A 14,187-nucleotide genomic window follows, 5' to 3' on the forward strand; every position below is an offset into this window, starting at 1 on the left:
ATCCGTCGCTTGTGGGGACGGAAATGACGTAAGGCGCAAAATTAGTTTTCAAGCTGAGGGGGCCGCAATGTACGACGGGAATTGAGCTCTGATAAGTCGGAGAGCACGGTCAGACATCTGGGAGGAATGCTGGTAGCGGTTAGGGTTTAGGAAAATTTACTTTAAAAGTATTTTTCTGCAGTTGGCAAAAAGTAGTCCTTAACAATCACTTTTCTGTGAAAATCTTAAGTGCAGACAGCTTTTTCAAGACTTCTCGCTCTAGTTTGTGTTAACAGTGCCTATTAACCGAAGTTCCCAAATATTTAGTGCCTACCAAGTGCCAAGATTTCAAGCCCAAGTGAATAGGAGGAATGTAGAATCATAAATAGAGTGAAGTAATGCCGATTAGCTACTTCTGGAGAGAAGATGATGCTTCTATCTTAGGTAAGGTACCAGCTGGCAATACATTTGTGAGGATAAGGAGATTGTCCTGCAGAGTTGGAAATAGCGGTCTGTTAGAGTTCAGAGGTAGGGCATCAAACTGTTACCTTACGCTTTACTTTTCAATAGTAACAAAGTATGCAGGTTCGATTGCTGATTACTGTTGGGGAATTATCCTTTCCTAAAACAACTGTTTCTTTATATTCCCTAACTTTGTATAAACCAGGCTCGGTTTTTCTGAATACTTCTCTATTACATCTTTAGAGTGCTTATGCTGCCAGTTCTTTCCAAGAGTCAGAAGAGTATAGTGATTAATACTAAAAACACTGGATCCAGACTATTTATGTTTGAATCATGGATCAACTGCTTCCTGGCTGAGTGACCTTGGGCGAGTTACTTTACACCCTATGCCATGGTTTCTTTATCTGTCAAATAGGAGTAGTAATAGTACTCATCCCAAAGAGTAGTTTCAAGAATTGACTTAGTTAATACACATGATGCATTTAAGATAATGCTTTATATATAATAAGTGTTATCTATTATTATTCATATTTAAGATATTTAGCCTTGTTAAAAGTGCATTTTGATGTCTTAAAATATTTTAGTGAATAGATTTCACGTGTACCAATAGAGGGCACCGGAGATGAATGTGGCAAACATTTGTATCCCTATCTGAAAGGGATAACCTCTACAGTTATTGATAGAAATAAGAAAGTAGGATTGAGCCTACGAGAGTTGGATGGAGCCAAAAAAGACTAGGTTGGTTCCTCCAAAAAGCAGAAAACATAGAGTTAGGAATGTAAAAGGTGAAAGGAAAAAGGAAGAAGCAGGATTGGGCAGGTGTAACTTGAAAGGGGAAATCCAGAGCAAAGATGAGGAGTCCCACATTGGGATTAATTGGCTAGACCCTTGTACCACAGTCTTGATCAGTCATTGGCTGGAACCACCCCAAGAAGAGTGTGACCTCGACTCAAAACCTGAGGCACATTTGAAAGTGTTAACAACTGAAGACTGTCACCTAACCACGTTCCTTGTAACTGGGCAACAAGTCCTTTCTTGAAGAAGTATCTGAGCAGCACATCTCTGTGTTTGTCACAGTCGACTTCTTGCACCATACAGATCTACTTCTCCATGCACATTCAGGGAGTCGTTCTCCCAGGGTTCCTAGTGGGTCTTTTTTCCTGAAGAGAAACTTAGAAGAGGGAAGTTAGAGTAGCACAAACTACAGCTCCCATCTTTGTAATTGGTCTTGAGGCTATCACTAGACTCACTGTCTCTTTCCTCTACCATTCATTCTAAATTCCCCTTATGCTTAGCAGTCACCTCTGACAAACTAAATAGCTAAATTTGTTGTAAAAGGTGCACCGGTCCTTTACAGTCACTATTGGACAAAGGAATACCAAGAGGTGGCCAAGTGGATCACCTGAATACCACACATACTCTTATAATATCAAGCCTACCTCCTCCTGCTGATCAGAGTTAACTACCCCTTCCAAGATGATGACTCTTGCCAACTAGTCCCTGAACTCAAGAAGTCCAAAGTGCCCACGCAACAACTGAAACTCTTATTTCAGTGAGACCTAGGCTGTGTCCCCTAACAAGAAATGTGCCACCTTTAGGGACTAGGATCTCCCATTCCATACAGCTCAGGGTTGCAGGGATGGAAAACACTAAGTCCCCCATTAGGTCATCAAGAATGTTGCTAAGTGGGGCTGTTCATACTGTTTTCATCCCTTGGTTCATGGACTCGTGTGTTAAGAGCCCTGTGCCATATTAAGGTCTGCTGGAAAAGGTACCTCATCGTTGCCCAGTATTGCCTTCTAGATGGTGCTTGAACTACAGGCCATTCCAGTGCTCCATTCCAATTTCTGGGGCATGCAGTATGTGATACAACCAGTAAAATCCACAGTTCTCATCACCACTGATCTAAAGCAGTTTCCCTGGTTGGATGCTATGTTGTATGATACTCCATGCATGTGGATAAGGCACTCTGTAAACCCTAGGTAATAGTGCTGGATGAGGTTTAGTGGGTAGAAAATGCAAATGTGTATCCAAAATAAGTATCATTTCCATGAGATTTTACATAACTGGAAGATTCCCTTCCAAAATGGAAAGGGCCAAATGTAATCAACTTGCCACTGAGTGACTGTATGTTCTAAAGGAATGGTGTCACATCAGGGGCTCAGCATGGTTCTCTGTTAATGGCAGACTGAACATTAGAGGAGGCAGTAGGTAGGTCAGCCATGATAAATTGGCTCCATACTGATGGACCCATGCATGGACTCTGTTTCTGCCATCATTGCCACTTTGTTCATGTGCCCATTGTGCCAGCACTGTGGTGGCCACTGACAAAGACAAGATAACACTAACCAACTGAATCATTGCTGCTAGTTAGTTTAGTGCCACTTTTGTAATGTGTACTTTCTGGTGGACCAAAAGATTTTCACATTTTGTACCTGCAGCCATATGTATATCCATATACCTCTAACCCAGACTACTTTGTTTTCAGTCTTCTAATCTTTTACTTTTCAGGCTTCTGCCTAGCCAGCCTCACTAATTGACATTGCCTGTAAGTCTATATTCTAACTGTTGGCCACTTTCTTCCACATAAAGTGGATGACTAAGTGTACCACCCAAATCTTTGCCCATAAGGAAGATTTTCCCTCAATGCTATCCCATCCTGAATGAGGCTGTCATGTAGCTGCTGTTCATTTCCGGCTTTACTAGACATAGTAAGGTAATCTATCCATAAACTAGGCTAAAGTTCTTTCTCCATTCAGCTGGTTGTTGGAGATCCCACCTCCCACCCCATATGGCCATAAGTATGAGCTTAGGGATGAGTGTTAGTGCAACCATGATCAGTGATGTGGAGATGTGCACGTGTTACCTGCTCATGTAGCTTTCTGGTACCCTCTGGTCTTCTTTCTGCTTCATTTCAAAGGTAACACTCCTATCTTATGATAAATGGCAGTGTGGCCCCCAGAATTTGTGACATGGTGGGTCCAAAAAAACATGTTTCATAATGCGTCACTTACTATCTCATCATTGAGCATCCCCTCTAAGTAGCATACTAAGAGCTGTTTTAAAAAGAGGTACAATTTTCCATTGTAGATGGATGGCCTTCATTCAGAAACCCAGGGGCCTGATTCTCCCACTGAGATTTCCAGAAACTCCATACTACATCTTTTTTCCACAACTGACACTTCTAATACCATAGAGCCTGCCAGATCATATGGCTCAACTGTCAAGGCTACTTGCACTACAGCCCAGAACTGCTACAAAGCCCTTTCCCAAGGTGCCAAGTTCCATGCAAAGCTGGCAACTTTTTATGTCACCAGAAAAATATCCCTATGTATAGAATATTTTGCTTCCAGAACCTGAAGCAGCCTCCTAGGCAGTGTGCTTTCTTTTTTCTTGTAGGGGATGCAAGATGCAGCAGTTCATCTTTTACTTTGGAAGGGATATCCTAGCACTTCTCTGAACCCTGGCCCTAAAACCTTTTAATGAAGGGACAGGTCTCTGATTCCTCATAGGGTTAATCTCTCACTCTTTGGAGCATATTTTCCTTATCAAGCCTCCAACATGCTAGCCATATCTTGCTCAACCTATTCAGTCAACATGATGTTGATTATATAATGGATCAATATGATTTTTCTGCAGGATTTCCAGGTGGTCCAGGTTGCTTCAGACTATGTTATTAGAAAGAATAGGAGGGCTAACACAGCCCTGGGGCAAATTTGCCAATGTACGTTGTTCATTTCTTTCATGCAGACCTAAACTATTTCTAATTGTCTTTCTTGGTTGGGGTAGAGAAGAATAAATTCTTCAATTCAGTGACCACATACCATGTACCTGAGGCCATGCTATCCTGTTTTGGCATGGCACTTGAAATTAGGGCTCCTACTTGATTGAACCTGCAATAGTCTACAGTCATTCTCCTAATTCATCTGGTTTCTGCAGGGGACAGACTAGTGAATTATATGGTCCCCTATATGGGCTCTATCACTCTTGCATCCTTTACTTTCTTAAGTGTGTCATTATTATCACCCATCCCCCGGAATGTGATACTGTTTTAGATTTACTCTCTTGGCCAAGAGATGCTGTTTCAGAGGTCTCTAATTGGCCTTTCCCAGTGTGTTAGCTCTTATTCCACAGGCCAGTGAACATATATGGCTGTCACTCCAATTGAAAAATATGTGAGTCCCAGTAATACACTCAGGGACGTGGTAAGTGACCACTGGGTTGGCCTTTGAATCCAGTGGATCCATTGTGAGTCAGACTTTAGCCATGACTTCATTTATTATTTGACTTCCATATGCCTCTACTCCAACAGGAGAGCCATGATGATGTTTCAAATATCCAGGTATCAATGCCAGTTCTGGCCCTGTATCTAATAGTCCTTGAAATGTGTGAGTATGCCCCTTTTCTGAGTGTCAGTCCTGAGTGTCACAATCACTCAAGTAAGTGGAATTGGGTCCCTTTAGGGAAATACCAAGGGAATCATTACACAATATGCTTGACATGGTGTTGTAAGAGTTTTCTTTCTAAGACCCAGTGAAGTCTTCAGTCAGTGGTTTGAAAACTGCCCATGTCCAGGAACTGGACAAGAGATTGTGACATTTTATTGGGGGTAACCACCCTCAGCCTCCTGCTTTTCCATTCTTGCTTTCTCATAATTATGGATATTCACTATGGATCGTAATTATGCAATAATTGTGATCCCCTAGCTTCTGGGGGCTAAGTATTACCCCAGGCTCTATTGCTTCAGGGCATCATCATCTTCACTGTTATTAATGAACCAAGTTCTGTGAGAGCCTTGACTTATAGAGGAGAGCCAGCATTGATACTGGAAATCTTGGTGATGCTAGTGCCCCTCTTAGAAACTCATCCCTGAAGACCTTGGGGAATGATGTGTCCTCTGGGCCTTCTTGTGGAAAATAGCTTTCTGGTAGGTTTTCTGGCCTCACACTTACTCCATCATGCCCATTTTCCTGAGCTTGTTACTTCCTTCCTTTATGGTTAGCTATGGCAATTCAGGCATTTCAGTTTTCCTCATTGTGGGCCATTACTTTCTCCTGGTTTCTTGAAGTCACCCTACAGTGAATTTGCTCTATTCCCTTAGATCTTTGCCTAATTGTTAAATTCCATATCTCAAGAGTGCCCCCAAGTCAATAAACTCTCCTTTATCCAGTATTATGTTGCAGCCTGCTTTACCAGTGAAAAGTTTTAGCAATTGGACTACCACATTGTGTCAGGGACAAATTGTGCCCATATACCACCCAGGATGGGGGCCCCTTTGCCAATTAGGTAGTTAAGTGATTCATTCTCAAAATCCCAATTTACCACTTGTTTTCTTGGATAATTCCTGGTACCACTTTGTCAGTTGGATCCTCTGGAAAGCATATACTGAGATTGAGACAGGAGTGCAAAAGGAATTCTTAGGAGTAACAAATGTAAAAGGAAAAAGGAGGACACACAGTTGGTAAGTAGGAACCATCAGACCATGATGCAGATCTGACAAAGTCTTTGACAGCCCAACAGAGAGGTCCAGAGCAAGTATTGTTTAGTAGAAGAGAACTGCATTGGGTGAAAGTCTAGCCCCTTGTAACACAGTCTTGTTTGGCTGGGACTACCCAAGAACAATATGACTTAAGCTCAAAAGCTGAGGTAGACCTGAAGGATATACCAGTTGGAAACCACAAATCCTTTTTTGAAGAGGGGTCAGAGCAGTGCATTTCTATACCTGCCACACTAAGTATTAGCACTAAAGAGAGGCTAGGAATAATTAGGTTTGTTTGGTAGTTCCTATTTCTTTTTTAAAAATTTTTAAAAGATTTATTCTGATAACAAATACAACATAAAATTTCTCATTTTAAACACTTCCAGGTTCCATATTTCTTAATGAGCTCAAATCAGTTGTGTTGCATGGGAAGAAGTTTTAAATCAGAAGAGATGCTCTGCCTTCCATAGGTAAAATTTTACACAGGTAAAATATTAATATAAATATTTTAGACACTGTACATTTTAAGGAAAGATCCTGGAGATTTGTCATGGCTCTCATTGTCCCTAAAAAGTTTTTACTTTCAGAGGAAACACTGATTAGACCCTTATGAAGTAGCAAATGCAGATCTCTACTCTCTTACATTCTGATATTATTGGGACTGTAATAATTAACCATAGTCATTCAGTCTCATTATCAAACAAGTTCCTGTTTCCTTCTGAGCTTGCCTGGAGACTACTTTGGGCAGTGGTCTCAGGGTTCTGTGGAAAAGAGTGTACTAGGTATTCTGAATTTTTGATATTTCAAAATTGGGTATAGGCTTCCAATCTAAAATCTCTTTATAAACTTTCTAGCTGTACTAGCAGACTGAGTCAGGATCCAGGATTCTTTGCAGTCAGGAAGCAGATGTACTTCATTAAAGTAAGATGCTTGACACAAGGTCTAATGGAATAAGAATTAATTACAGTGAACTGACTAAACTAACAAGGGAAATTTTATCATTATTTATTTAGATAATTTTTGTATTATTTTAATGTTCCATTTTTGTAAATACATGAGAGAACCCTTTCTTTTTCTTCTGAATCTATTACAGATCTTCAACTTAGTATACTGTGCTTTGAGGATCTAATTCTTAGACACATAAGAAAAAAGAAACAGATTCCTTTACTGAGTCTTCATACTTTCATAGCAACATCATTTTTTTTTTGGCATAGAATCAATAAGAATATGGCCTCCTTTTTACCAAGATATAATTGGACAAATCAATTATTCAATAAGGTAATACCTGAAGTGTCACATTTGAGAATTCTCATTTAATCATATATCAACAAAGGTTGACTTTAAGACCAGCTCATGAATGACCCTAGATAGTGACAGTGGCTGTGAAGGCCACAGGTGAGCAGTGACCACTACTTGGGAGACCAGAAGACCTAGGGACACTGCACTGATCTAAGGATCCGTACTAATTAGTCACTTCTATAAAACTGAAATGCAGTCTTGGAGAAGAAGTGGGGAGAGATGAGTCTGACACATTAGAAGGTTTACCTGAAATGCTTGACTACTACTAGGATTTTTTACCCCAATTTAAAAAATTAACTTTATTGAAGGATAGTTTATATTCATTAAAATTCACCTATTTTAAGCATATGAGTCAGTGAATTTTGACATGTATTCAGTTATGTAACCATCAATACAATCATGTTATAGACATTTCTGCCACCTAAAAAAGTCTCCTTATGCCCCTTTGCACTGAATCCCTTAGCACCACTCCTGGGTCCAGACCTGCTTTCTGTTACTAGATACTAGATTTCCCTTTTCTAAAATTTCATATAAATGGAACCATACGCTATATTCTCTTTTGGATATAGCTTCTTGTACTCAACATCATGGCTTTGAGATTCATTCATGTTGTTGCCTAGATCAGTATGCCTTCCTTTTTATTGCTGTGTAGTATTCTGTTGCATCAGTATACCAAATTTGTCCATTCTCCTTTAGATGGACATTTGGATTGTTAGCAGTTTTTGGCTGTCATGAATAAATCTGCTATGAACATTGGTGTGCAGGTTTTCATATGGACAGATGCTTTCATTTTTCTTGGGTAAATACCCAGGAGTGGGTTTTCTAAGTAGTATAGTAGGTGTAAGTTTGACTTTATAAGAAACTGCCAAACTGTTTTCCAAAGTAGCTGTATCATTCCTGCCAGCAGTATATGAGAGTTTCAGTTACTCCGTATCCTCTCTAGCTCTTGGAATTGTCAGGTAGTTTTTTTTTTTAATCAGTCTTTTTAATTTTTTATTTTTGGTAAACATTCTGATAGATATCTAATCATAGCTCATCATGGTTTTAATTTGTATTTCCCTAGTGACCAATGATGTTGAGCATCTTTTCATGTGCTTATTGACCATTATTCATATTTCTTGAAAAGTCTGTTCAAATCTTTTGACTGTTTTTAAAACTGGGTCCTTTGTCATCATCTTACTGTATTGTAGGAGTTATTTATATAATGCAGATACCAGTCCTTTGTCAGATATATATAGTAAATATTTTCTTCCAGTTTGCGGCTTGTCTTTTCATTTATTTTACAATGTCTTTTGAAGATCAGAAGTTTTAAGTTTTGATCAAGTCTCATCTATTATTTTTTCTTTTATGATCTATTCTATTTGTGTTCTATCTAAGAAATGTTTGCCTATCCTATGGTAACAAGGATTTTCTTTTAGGTATTCTTTTAGAAGTTTTATAGTTTTAACTTTTATACTTATGCTTACAATCCATTTCAAATTAAATTTTGTATGTGGTTGAGATAGGGATTGAGATTCTTTTTGTTTCAAATTGGTATCTAGTTATTCTAGCACCATTAGTTGAAAAGACTATCCTTTCCACTTTGAATTACCTTTGGCATCTTTGTTGAAAATCAATAGGCTGTTAATATGTAGGTTGACTTCTGGACTGTCTTTTCTGTCCTATTCATCTATAGGTCTAGTTTTACACCAATACCATGCTATCTTAATACTGTAGCTTTATTTAAAATCTTGAAATTGGTGGGCTAAATCATGTTTTTTGGGGGAGGGGGCAGTATTGACCCTCAGGGGTGTTTGGGTATATGTAAAGGTGGTTTGGGTTTTTACCATGCCTGGAAAGGGTACTATTGGCATTTCATAGTGGGCAGGAGAATAGGGATGGGGAGGGGGCAGAGTGCTAAGAAGGACTATTCCACATAACATGTGACTTGAGTTACCATGAGAAATACAAAAAGAGGTTGTTTAAATCATACCATCCTGCCCTGGCCACTACTCTTCTGTTTGTGTTAGAAGCTCAGCTGATGCAGTCCGGCTGCAGCAGATGTCAATGCCTGGAAGAGGTGAGACCCCACTGCCACTGAAGTAATTGCGGCCTGTGTTCTGAAATGCAAGAAGTCTTTATGGGAAGCAGAGAAGCAAATAACTGCATTTCTTATGCTCACCTAAACATTGCTGGAGAATAAGCCACATAATTCTACAAAGAAGTAGTTTTCATACAAACAAAATAAGATATAAGTGGACCAAAAAGGAAGCATGTTCTTGCAGTAAGCACTGTTACTGTCCAAATGGTTACATGGGTTACATACTGGAATTTTGAAATTTAGTACTTCTGCTCCTAAGGAACTTAAAAAAGTGAGCATTCATATATCCTGTATTAAAAGTACTCTGGACTCTGTTTCAAAGGCTGATTTTGGCAAACAGAATGAAATGATTTCATGTTTAGTGCAATTATGGAATATTAAGAAAAATATCAGATAGTGGCTGGTTAAAACATTAAACAGACCATCATAACTTTGAAAAAATATAGTAGCAAATCAACAGAAAAGAGTTCTAGAGTTCTTTTCCACACAAGACATATCATAGATAAAGGTGAAGATATAGGTAAACAAAGCCTTTTTCATTACACGAATAGCATAACTACAAAATTTGGAGAGTCATTCAATTTTTTATCAAACTGTATTAATTCATACTTCAAACATGAGGGAAAAAATGGCTAAAAAAAAAAAAGGAAAGTAAACATTTCCAGGATAAATCAGAACTTTAAGAAGATGGGAAATTCAGTTTTCCAGTTCCTGGCATCCTGACTGCCAAGAGGCAAGGTTCAGAATCTTCTTTAGATACTGTTAAGGAGCCTGCAGATCACAGTGAGACACCTAAGATTCTTCCAGTTTCTACTAGACAAAGTATTTCTAACTTTCTCATCCCACTGAAGTATACAAGGTTTATTAGGTAGTTACATTGTTGGACTTGTTCCCAAATTAAAGTATAATTCGAAAACTCTGGAGACCAGGAAGAGACCAGGCTGTCAGCAAAGAAAAAAATTGCAGAAGAGAAAAAGCACTTATCTCTTCAGCAAGAAAAGATTACTGCAAGGGTATGTATTGATAACAGAACCCAGGCATTGGTTCAAGTATTAAGAACAACAACTCATCCAAATTCTGCATTAATAGGGTTGAAAAATGACTTTTCATCTTCTAGAATTTCCTGAAGGCAAAGGAGTGACTGTCAAGGAAAGAGTTATTCCGTATTTGTTAACTGCAGCTTGAAACTTTTCAAGCTGCAGTTAGAGAAATTTTGGTTTTAATTGGCTACATGGATCCATTTAAAGGGAAAGGAATTCAGATTCTCACAACTAATGGTGAAGGAACAAGAGATGTGGTTATTCTTCAGATACTGCGAAAATTAGTTGAACTTCCTCAGAAGCCAATTCATCAACTCTTTGATTACATTTGTGTTGTAAGAACATGTGTCATATTAGTTTTCAGGTTGGGATTGTTTCATATGCCCATGGATGAATGTGAGAAACTATCAAAAATTAGGATCAGATGCATTTTAACAAAATATCATTGTTGGAACCGTCAAAATGAGTTGGAGCCATACATTTTATGACAGTCAACTTTGGGAAATTATTCTTAAAGATAAAATGGGGTCTGCACTAATGATTGAAACATCAAGAAACCCCACACGTCCTAAGGTAGCTGCGGTAAGTACCTTACTGAGCAGAGGGATAATACCGAAAGCATTTGTATTCAGAAACTGTGCTGGTTTGGATCTGTTAGGTACCCTAGAGAAGACTATGTTTTTTAATCCAGTCTTGTGGGGATAGACCTGTTGTGGGTAGGACCTTTTGATTAGGTTGTTTTCATAGAGAAGTGACCCTGCTCATTCAAGGTGGTCTTAATCTACTTTCTGGAGTCCTCTATAAGAGGATAAAAGGCAGAGACATTTTAGAGAGAGCTCAGAGAAGCTAAGATATGTAACCCAGAGTTTGTCCCCAGGGGAAGCTAAGAGAGAAGCTAAGACAGGAGCCTGGAGACATTTTAGAGAAAGCCACAGAAACCAGACAGTAAACCCGGGAGAGTACCAGCAGACTCCGTCCATGTTCCTTCCCATGTGACAGAGGAACCCCAGATGCCATCGGCCTTTCTTCAGAGAAGATATCGTCCTGTTGATGCCTTAATTGGGACATTTTCATGGCCTTAGGACTGTAAATTTGTGAACCAACAAATCCGCATTGTGAAAGCCAATCCATTTCTGGTATATTGCGTTCCAGCAGCTTTAGCAAACCGAAACAGGAACTGTGGTCATTTTCCTGGAATCCACTCTCACTATTTGGGAGGCTGTCAGTATAAAATGTGGCAGGCCATTAGAGCCTCGTCTGCTCCAGGCTGCTTTGCAGAGTATGCATTGGGGATTGATCTTCATCAAAATGGAGGTTTTCTTCTGAAAAACCCTTCAACATTAGCAATGTACAAATGTAAATGTCTTTGTCCAAATGTCCCATTAGACTGCATACTGTCCCTAGGCACTGGACATTATGAGAATGATGTGAGAAACACCATGACATGCAAAAGGTTGAAAGCCAAACTGTGTAGTGTTATCAACAGTGCTACAGAAACAGAAGTCCATATAATGCTTGACAGTCTATTACCCCCTGATACCTACTTTAGATTCAATCCTGTAATGTGTGAAAATATACCTCTAGATGAAAGTCAAAATTAAAGCTGGATCAGCTGCAGTTGGAAGGATTGAAATACATAGAAATGAAGAAAAAATGATAAGACTTTCAAAAATATTAAGAAAAAACAACTGCAGAAAATTAATGAATGGATAAAATTAAAATCTGACATGTATGAAGGCCTTCCGTTCTTTTTAAAGTTGTAACAAGTGGGTCTGTTTGGAAGATCCACGAAATTCAGTAAGGAATTGTGGAGTTCAGTATTTATAAATTGTGCTTGGACCACTGTATAGAGGGTATGCTTCATTACAGAATTCTTATGGGAATTGGTTTTTATGATGTTAATAATTACCTGAGCTAATTTGGGGATCTTACTATTGTAAGGTAGTTGGTTTTAGTAGATATTAGTGTTATATTGTTAGAATGTTTGAAAATTTTTTAATAGATGTGCCAAACAAGAAACTGAAAACTATCATATTGTACTCTGTATTTTTGCGTTAGTCACTATAATCATGTTCAGTTTATTTGCTTGTTGATTTTTTTTCATGTGGAAAAGCTAATTTCTTCTAAATGTGTATTACTTAGGTTTTCTCTAGCTACATTCTGCCGTCCACATAATGACTTTTACTGTAATAGCATCTAAATAAATAGATGCCAAAAATCAGAATTTTTTTCTATCAGGATACTTTTACATTTGAAATATGAAAGAGCCAGATACAGTTTACTGTTCAGAATCTGCTTATTATAACATTGTTTGGTTCAAAAAGGTAGGTGGTATTCCTGTCAACCACTTTTTTCCCCTGAATTTTCAATATAATACTGAATGTTAACTTTTCCAGATCTATTCTAGTTATCATTCCTTGTTACAAAATTAATTACTTGAATTTACTGAAAAAATATTCCTGTTACTAACAAAAATAAACTATTGGAATGATGTATTGTTAAAAAAAATAAATCATACTATCTGTTTGAGTTTAGGGGAATGACTCCGCAATTATTTCTCTATATAACCTAGTGGGTGTGGGCGTTGAGGAAAATAAGAGTAGTTTAAACCAAATAAAGATTACCTTAGCTTTGCATATCCAATTTGTAATGTGACTGGCCCTGTCACAGCTATATTTAAAAGCACAGTAATCCAAATTCAGAATAATTATAGCTATATTTTTTAAAGTTTTGTTATAGATTCTTGGAAGGAATAAAACATATTCTTTAATTAATTTTCTTTAAGATATGTTTTTTTCCTAGGGTGTCTAAATCTCAGATGAACATGTTAGTCACACTGAAAAGCTAAAGCTTTGACTCACTGCTGTGTGACTCAATTCATATCATATTTTGAATGATTTAACGAGTCTCCGGTGCTTATGTAACCCACAAGTAATAACTTAAAAGTACTCTTGGAACTATTTCTTACAGTTTCTACAAAAACACTTTAACTGGGGTGGCTAACAACTTTTAACTGTCACAGGGGATGTTTTGATAGGGGAATGGGTGGGAATAAAAACAAAAACCCACTAGAGAAGAGCATTCCCTTGCACTCACTCCTCACTTCACCCCTGACCGTGTTTTTCTTTCTGATGGTGTTTCCAGAAAGCTGTTCTTTTTCAGACAAATGTTAAAGTTTGCAAAAATAAATAGCACTGCCTTCTGTAAGTGAGTACAGAGCAATAGAAAAGCTTACAGGAGAGATATAGTAAGGATGAAGAGGAAAATGGGGTCTAAGAAAAGAGAAGAGCAAAGAAGAGCATAAAAGCAGTGAAAATGGAGAATGTAGGGGAAACAGAGAAGTAAATGAAATGGTAACAAGAATTGGTATTTCTGAGTCATAATCCAACATTAAGTATCAGTAATGACCTTGTGCAAGCACGAGGACAAGAGAAAGAGTTGATTACTGTGGATGCTATGTGCTAGAATCTTAGCACTACCTGGGCACTGGGAAGCAGGAGGGAGCATGCTAGGCCTGACTAACTAACCTGGCTGCAAATGTTGGCTTCTGTAAGGAAAGCTGAGAGGATCAATCTCAAGTCCTAGGAAGTAGTAAAATATGGTGATTAAAACATGATGTCCAGAGCCAGATTATCTAGGCTTAAATTTACCAGCTGTATCAGCTATTTATTGCCACATAATAGATTACTCTAAAATTTAGCATCTTAAAGGAACATTTATTAACTCACAGTTTCTGTGGGTCTAGAATCCAGTGTAGTTTAGCTGGATCCTCTTAACCTAGGCTCTTTTCACAAGGCGGCAATCAAGGTGTCAGCCAGGGCATCAGTCAGTCATCTCAAGAGGATCCC

General features: G+C 38.3%; 1 pseudogene; it reads left to right on the top strand.

Moving 5' to 3' along the window:
• The first annotated feature begins 23 nt into the window (after positions 1 to 23).
• On the top strand, positions 24 to 12,258 carry LOC119543761 (annotated as a pseudogene).
• Positions 12,259 to 14,187: the final 1,929 nt, after the last annotated feature.

Source organism: Choloepus didactylus, chromosome 9 (assembly GCF_015220235.1).
Source record: "Choloepus didactylus isolate mChoDid1 chromosome 9, mChoDid1.pri, whole genome shotgun sequence".
Classification (NCBI taxonomy): Eukaryota; Metazoa; Chordata; class Mammalia; order Pilosa; family Megalonychidae; genus Choloepus; species Choloepus didactylus.